Below are 8835 nucleotides of genomic sequence, written 5' to 3'. Positions count from 1 at the left end.
TTTAAAAGTAAATTTTAAAAAAATATCTTAAAGTGTTTGTTTCAAGTTATAGTGACAAAGAAATACGGATGAGAATTAAATTATTCATTAAGGGTGCATTCAGTGGAAGATAAATATCTTTTTGTGTGTGGTCATGACTTTTGCAAGTCTTTAATTTCAATAATTATGATTTTCTTAATGTTTAATTATAACTAAATACTTTTTATACATTAAATTATGTTCTAAATGTAACATGGTATTCTTACTATATCAAAACCCCTTTCTCAATTAAAAGTTGTATTCTCAAATCTTTCGGGAATAATTTTTAAAATCTGAAACTTCTGTTAAACAACCAGATTTGGAAGTGTTATAAGAAAAAGTCTAATACGACCTGATGCACGCTAAACAGATAAGACCTTTATCATTTCTAATTCAAAATCTCAAAATGTATGTTAAGAAATTGTTTGCTTGTGCTTTGCCTGTTGCTTGTCACAACACTTTTCAATGTTAGTAGGATATAGTTTTCTCATACAATATTAGTGTTTATTCAACGTTTTCATCACAACAATGATATATACTTGTTTTTAAGGCATATCAAAGGGTAATGTAACTGACATGAACAAAAATCACTTTCTCAATTAGGAAAAAAATAGATTGATGTATCCAAGAATAATTTTGAAACGTGAGCATCATTGTTAAAGTTGTTGAAATTCTATAAAATTAAGCACTTTATACAAACATTCACTCCAAATGTTAAAGTTGTTGAAGTGAATGACTAATCTTATTTTATAAGTCTTGCGATTAACTCATTATTAATAACTAATTTTTTTATTAATTTATCTTATAATATAATTTATCTTATAATATAATTTATCTTAAGTAGTGTTTACTTATACAAGTAACACTACGACATTTACTCTAATGGTAAAACATGGTAAACAACATTGCTTAACTTTAATCAATCAAACCCTACAAACTTGTTTTTCTTTTCTCATTAAAAATCATATTGAGACTTTATGCAAAAATATGATGAAAAGAGGTCACTTTGACACAACCCCTTTACCTATTCTACAAGGCATCAATTGACCAAACAAACATAATAGCAAATGAGATAAATTATCTATTATGTTTCCTCCATTTTGCATGAAACCCCAAACATCATCAAATTTAGGAAACCCGACTCATTTTTTTAGTTATACACCTTTTCAAAGTCAATCTTGAAGGACACTAACTTTTTTTCTTCCACACTTTACCACATTAACTTTTTCATATTGTATCTTTTTTTTTTCTTTCACCAACTACTCTACATTCCTCTATGGTTGTTATTCCTTCCATGATTAATTTGTCTTTTAGGAAATAACAATTCTTTAGTGTATGTACATGACCCACACAGTTCCACCATAAACAAAACACCTTTTTTCTCCCTACCTTTAGGTATTCAGCAAAAGACAACTTTTTCCTTACACTTCCATAAATTTAGCCTTTATTTTCATAAATTTTTTTATATCATATTGATGTAAATTTTACATTTTAAATTGTCTAATTTAAAATATATTTTTCGTTTTATATTTTAAAATGTATAGTTTAAAGTACAACTTTTTATGTTTTGAAAATCACTAATCTGAAATATAAAAATTGTACTCTGAGTTATATAATCTGAAATATATTTTTATTTTATATTTTATAATATGTAATTCAAAATAAATAAAAAAATGTTTTGAAATACAAAAATTTATGGAGATAGATATTGAAATTTTGATCATGTATGATAAAGTTGCCATGAGAAAACCCCTCTCATTTGTCTTCATTGAGATGTGTATCTCTTCACTTTTCCCCACCTTTAAAAGTTTTCTTCATCAACTTGGTCCCAATAGTTTGAAATAGAAAAAAAAAAAAAAAAGAGAATTGTTTTGTCTTTGTTGCTTTGATATGATGTTTGGTCCGCCAATGTTATTCTAACTCTTTAGAGTTGAACTCTGATTCTTTCTTTTCATGGTTATCTCCAGTGGCGGATGTTTTAAGGAGCAGGGAGGGGCCATGGCCCTCCCTCCCAAATTTTTTTATATTATATATAATTTAGAAAATTTTAATATTTTTTAAAAAATTTAAATTATATGTAGTTTATATTAAAAAAATATTATTTTTAAATTAAGTATATTTTTAATTTTTTATCAAGTATAACATTTAATAATAATAAATGATAAAATATAAAATAAATATAATAAAAATTAAAAATATTTATTAAGATACTTCTTTTTTTATTATCTTTTTGAGTTTTTTTACATATTATATTTATCTCTTATTCTCACATGTTTTTTTTTTCGCTTTTAAAAAAGAAGTTGGGTACAAACTTTTTTTTTCTTTTAATTTCATTTTTTCTCTTTTACTATTGAAGAAAAAAAAGAAATTCTCATGTCTTACTTCATCCTGAAATATTTGTTTAATAGTTAGCATTATTTTTTATCTCATGAGTCTTATATTTATTTTTTATGAATATAGAAGTAAAAGTAATGTATGATGTGTTTTTTCATAACCGATTTTGACTTATGACTTTATTATCATAGATTTTTTTAAGAATTCTCATTTTTTATTAGATTGTAATAAATTATTTTTTGATTTTAATCATTTTTAGGAACTCTCAATCTTTTATTAGGTTGTGATAAATATTAATGAAGAATAAGATAATAGATTCATTATTTTAAAGTGATAAAAGGAAAGCTACATGTGAAGATGAAAACAAGACTAATTCAATTTTTTACATATTCTGAAACATAATACTAATAATCATATTATTCAATTAGAAGGTCATTTTCTTAAAGTTCAACGAGTTACATGAGAAATTTCCTATTAATTATTTAGAAATGTTTTCATATTTATATTAAAAGAAATAGCTGAAATTTTTAGTTTTTATTTAATTATTGACGAGTTTAAAAATATGAAAAAACAATACTTTAGATATGTGTGATTTGTTTTGTAGTTACGGTTATATTAAATTATGTATTAATTTTTATTATATAGTGATAATAATTAAAAATATAAATTGAGTACATTTTTTGGCTCCCCCAATATTATTGGGCAAGATCCGCCACTGGTTATCTCTCTTATCTGAGATATTTCCTCAAATATAATCTCATACTCACCGCGACAGGTTGTAAATAAAGTTTTGGTAAATATTTTCAGATATTTATATTATTATATTATAATTAATTTTTTCAATAAAAACTTTAAAATTTTTAAATTATATTTTAGATTTATGGTAATTAATTGCAAGCATGATGACAATATTTGTTAGTTATTTAAAATTATGGAAGTCTAATTATAAAGGAAATAAATATGAGGTTAATGACATAAAACACTAAAAAATATATTTATGGAGGTTAAAATTATAAAATTTAACAATTAAAATTGTCACAAATAAAATTATTAACGGTTAAAATAATCATCAAAATTACATGTGTCAAAATAATTTGTGACAAAATATTTTAATTGCCGATTTTTTTGTTCAAAAAATAAAAATTTAGTAATTAAAAATCATCATAAAATTTAATTTAATTTTATAATTTTTCATCATTTTCTAATAATTAAAAAATTATCGCAAAATATATTATATTTATTATTGTGTATCACTAAAAATTTAGAACTGTCAGAAATTATTTAATTTTTTTTTTATTTTTAACTATTAATTACTTTTTGAATAATTTTACAGTGAATAATTAAATTATTTATTTTATTTAAAATTATTTTTAAAGATGATGCCAATAGTATTAATAATAAATTTTCATTTAACCTAGATATGACAATTTTTTACATACCACATATAACATTATTATAGATTATAAAGTAACTGTACTATTACATTAATTAAGAGTCAAAATATCAGCAGAAACAAGAAAGTGTTAATGATAGGAGAGTTGTTAAACAGTAAGATCGCGGATGGTATCAAAGAGTTGTTATATAAAAGTATAGTTTTTGTGATCTTTACATTCTTTAATTTGTTAAAAAATTGATATTCAAAATAATTTATCATAAAGTTCTTGGAAAACTATAAATACATTTTAATTATATCAAACAGAGTTTTAACAGTAAAATCTTAATACAATTATGCAAGCTAAAAAAATTAGATTTTGGGTTCTTTTCATAAAAAATATTTATACGAAAAGAACTCAAAATCGTATTGTACAATTAATTAAGACGTCTATTGTAAATTTTTTTTTTTCTGTTCTAAAAATTTAAAGAGCTCAGTCCTATCTGTTGGGTCAGCTTAACCCCTCTCATTTCTGTCATTCTTGCAAAACCAGTACCTTACTCTCTCCTTTTTCTCTCAACAGAAGTTCTGCTAAGGTTTGCATCTCCTCCATCTTCAAGCTAGCTCAATTTCGTTCTTATGTCACGTAAGTTGGTCTTCAACTCGTATTCTCTCCCATCTAGTTATATTTTTGTGATTTCAGTTAGGGTTTACCGTAGTGAGCTTGTCCTAAATCTGTCGCGCTATTTTTTCCAGCTTCGAATATGCTCTTAGAGCTACTGTGCTCAACTATTTGAGTGCCCGAGACCTTGGCTAGTATTTTTCCAGGTAAGGGAAGGTAGGGTTTATGTTTTAAAAGTTATTTTGCTAAATTTTTGTCTGGTTGTATGGCTGTGATGCTTGAATGAGGATATTGGTCGAATAAAAATGTATGGTGTGCGAGTATCTTTGATTGATGTGGTGCTACTCTTTTTCTTTTGTATTGCACATTTTTCGTAAAATGAAGGTTCCTACTACGTTAACCGTTGGATCGAGCTGAAATTTTAATCGCGGATCCTTAACACACAGTTCTTGACTTTGACCGTTCAGATTTCGAATTGGAGCTCTGTAGTGAGAGCAGTTTTTATCGCAAGGTCATTGTAGTTTGGTTGTTGATAACATTGCATACTTTTTGTAAAATGAAGGTTTCTACTTCGTTAACCGTTGGATCAAGCTGATATTTTAACAGATGATCCTTAACGCATAGTTATTGACTTTGACCGGTCCGATCTTGAATCGGAGCTCTATAGGGAGAGAAATTTTTATCGCAAGATCACTGTAGTTTGCTTGTTGACAACATTGACCTTTGTTGCTTGTTTGGTGCATAACTTTCTTTATAGTTATTCAATTAAGTTGGTTCTTGTTTAATTTGGTTCTTGATTCAATCATATTTAATTTGAATATAAATACAAAATTTTTGGAGCTTTACACAAGCTTCAGTTTTATTTCTAAAATTGCAAAATCGTTTGCATAATGTGTTGTTAAGTTGGATTGCTATGTTAAAGCATGAGATGAGTGAATATGCATGAGTAAAATGGTTTATGGGTTGTTATTGATGAGTTTGACATGATCTTGGTGTGTAATGAATATGGGATGGTTGGTTATAAAAGTGACATGGAATTTGTATGAGCAATAATATTATATTGATTGATGGAACATGATGTTGGTGTGGTCAGGACGTAATTCCACGATAGTTTCGTGGTGGTGCCTCATTGGTCAGGGCGTAATTCCATGAATCTCTAGGTGAGATCTCATGGTTGTGCCTCATTTGGTCAGGACGTAATTTCATGACCCCTGTTAGTGGGAGTTCGTGGTGGTGCCTCATTTATATAATTTAGTAAGGATTCAAGGTAAGGATTGCATCCTGACACTCTAAAGAGTTAGTGAGTCTCACGTAGAGCGTACTCATTCAAGTGGTGAGAGTAGCAGGAGACCTGAAACACTTTAAGGTTAACCTTGTGCGTGAGAATGAAACAGTGTAACAATTAGCTTGGTAGAGTAGCTTGGTAGAGTAGCTCGTAGAGCAGTAAAGGCCACTACAAGTGCAAACATCCGCTGAATTCGATTAATTATACTTATCTGGATAAGTCGTGTCTTGAGTCTTAGTGTATTGGTTGCGAGTCATCACATTATTGGTTGATGTATGTATCTTGGACTATGAAAATGTATGCACTTGTATGATGAAATCATTTTCTACTATAGCTTACCCTCTCTGCTTGTTGTATGTTCTGTGTGTGGTTTTCTCTTTTTGCGATGATCATCAATTTATTGATGTGATACTCGTGGTCAACAGGGTAATGGATATTCCGCTGCATAGTCTATCTGAATTGAATTCTGTTGTCCAAGTTTCTTTAGGTTATAGCTCATGTATTAGTTGCCCTTTGGGCATTCATTTTGAATACTATTGATCCTCATACTTTATTTTGTATTGGCATCTATGCCTCAATATTTTTATTTTAGTACCTTAAGTACTGTAAGAAATGACGTTATATGCCTCTTATATTATTTTGTATAATATTTTCCATATATATATATATATATATATATATATATATATATATATATATATATATATATATTAACGTAATGTTGTAGAAATGAGTTCGTTATTCGTAGAAATGAGTCCGTTATTTAAGTTTTCTTTAACTATTTTTTAAATTTGTTTCTTATAACTTTTCAAAATAATCTTAACGAAAAAATCTCATTATAATTATGTTATTTAAAACCATTTATCCAAAAATCAGTTTTTTTTAAAGAAATAAATTTTCGTCAACAACATGAATCAACTACATTTGTTTTTTTAAATTCTCTCTATATATACAGGGGTTCAAAGAGATTGGAATGATTAAAGCAAACTTAAAAAAAAGAGTAATTTTAATTAAAAATAATTTTTTGAGTTTTTTTATGCAAAATTATTATTTAAAAAACGAGTCCTTTCTTGAAACATGGTTGATCTTACATAAATTTTTATTATTTTTAGTTTTGAGAAATTCATTTCAACTTAAGCAACTGACACCGAAATTATTAACATTATTCTATAAGCTATATATGCATTTGAAAAAAAAATATATTCTTTTTTTTATATAATTAAGAATATCAAGTGATTTATCATTTTCCACACGTATAATTTTTCTTAAGATATTTAATTCTGAAAATAAATTAAATCCATCAATATCCAACAAATTATCATGTTTTAAAAAATTTTCAAGATTTAAGCATAATTGGGTCAAATTCTACAATCTTGTCAATTAGACTTAAAAATTTTCATTAGCTTCTTGATAAATCTTTTCATTTTTCATTGTTTCCACGGAAGGCTAAGTTATTTTTACCAAGAGTTTTAACAACTGCAATAATTCTTAACAACACATTTCTCCAATGTTCTTTATCTATATTTATTTGTTCTTGAACATATTTGTCTATTGTTTTATTTTTTCCAATCTCATTTCCAAATCAATCCATTCATTCATTTTAGTAATATGCTCATTTGATATTTCATGTCTCTTTAACTTATTACTAAGATTTCACCAATCATTACTACCTTCTTTAGCTAGTTTACTTGTATGAAAAACAACATTAAATAATTTACAGCAAAAACAAAAGACTTTATCTAAATGTCTAAAATAAATTAGGCATCTTCTTTCATATTTCTCTCTATTAGGCAATGTTTGAATATAATTTGATGAAGAAAAGTGTCTAAAATGTATATCATTAGAAAAATACATATCAGTGATCTTAATAGGACATCTTTCTACTAATAAATCTCTCAAATTTGTATCAATATTCTTCTATTGGCTTGGATCATATATATTTTTGTCAAGAGTAGAATCATTATCTACTCTCTCAATCTCCTCCTCATTGTCATAGGTTTGAAAATCCGAATTATCATCATCATTAACTATTTTTCTTTCTCTATTGTTGCTTTTACCTATATCTATATTGTTATTATATTTTTCATTCAAAGTGCACCCACCTGTATTTTCTAATTCATTTTTCTTTTATATTTTTATAAATTTATTCATAGGTCCTTTTTGTGATGCAATTAATTCCTTAAATCTTCTGTTCTCTTGGATTTTTGAATAGCCTAATTCAAATTTTCTAGTTGACATATCTATATATTTTTATATGAAATCAAAAATTATAATATATAAAACACTACTAAGAACAAGTATACAAAACAAGTGAATTAAAACAATAAAACCTGATTTTGGTTGTTAAGAAAGTAAACTTGATATTAGACTTGCAGTATCTTGATGTCTCAAGCCTCTTTCTCCTTCTCAAGTCTCAATTTTTTCACAAACCTGTAGAGTTTATTTTAAGATTAATCATTAATAAAAAGAATTCAAAAAAAATATTGTTCTTCTCAACTCGATAATAGATGAGCAAGATATATGAAAAAAGATACTCGAAACCCGTAAATTGGAAAGTACCGAAAAACAAAATCGGACAAATGAAACACATTTATAATTCTAATACAACACCAAAACAAAATAAAGATAACAATAACACAAATAGAAAGAAAAAACACACTAACTAGAAATGAGGATGAAAAAATTGATACACACAAACAACATGAGATCCAAGGAATGTAATAGAGTAAAACCCCCAAAAAGTGACTCTTAGAAGGGAAGAAAGTAAGAAGAGATAACATAGAGATAATAAAAGAAAATAAAATACAAAATGATTGTATGAGAATAAATATGCCTAATAATTCTCTTTTACGGAAACAAAACTATAATTTATTAATTTTTTTAACTCATTAATTATCATATTTAATATCAATAAAAATTATCACACAATACTAATTTAATTAAATTTTATTTCAAACATAAATTTATAATTAATTTAATAGAATTATATTAATAATAAAATATTTTCTTGGAATTTTTTTTTCTTAAAACTTAATTTTATTATTAATTTAATAGAAAAATATTAGTAGTAAATTTTTTTTTGATATCTTCTTTTATTGAAGGCTTAAAAGAAATGTTTTACTCGTTTTTTACTCTTGACCCGGCCATATATATATATATATATATATATGAATCTTTTTTCATGCATAAAAGTTATTTTTTTAT

The sequence above is a fragment of the Vigna unguiculata genome, chromosome 1 (assembly GCF_037176805.1).
Source record: "Vigna unguiculata cultivar grain cowpea cultivar isolate G323 ecotype 2 chromosome 1, ASM3717680v1, whole genome shotgun sequence".
In the NCBI taxonomy this organism is placed as follows: Eukaryota; Viridiplantae; Streptophyta; class Magnoliopsida; order Fabales; family Fabaceae; genus Vigna; species Vigna unguiculata.
The sequence above is the reverse complement of the archived record's forward strand: the minus strand, read 5'-3'. Positions refer to the sequence as shown.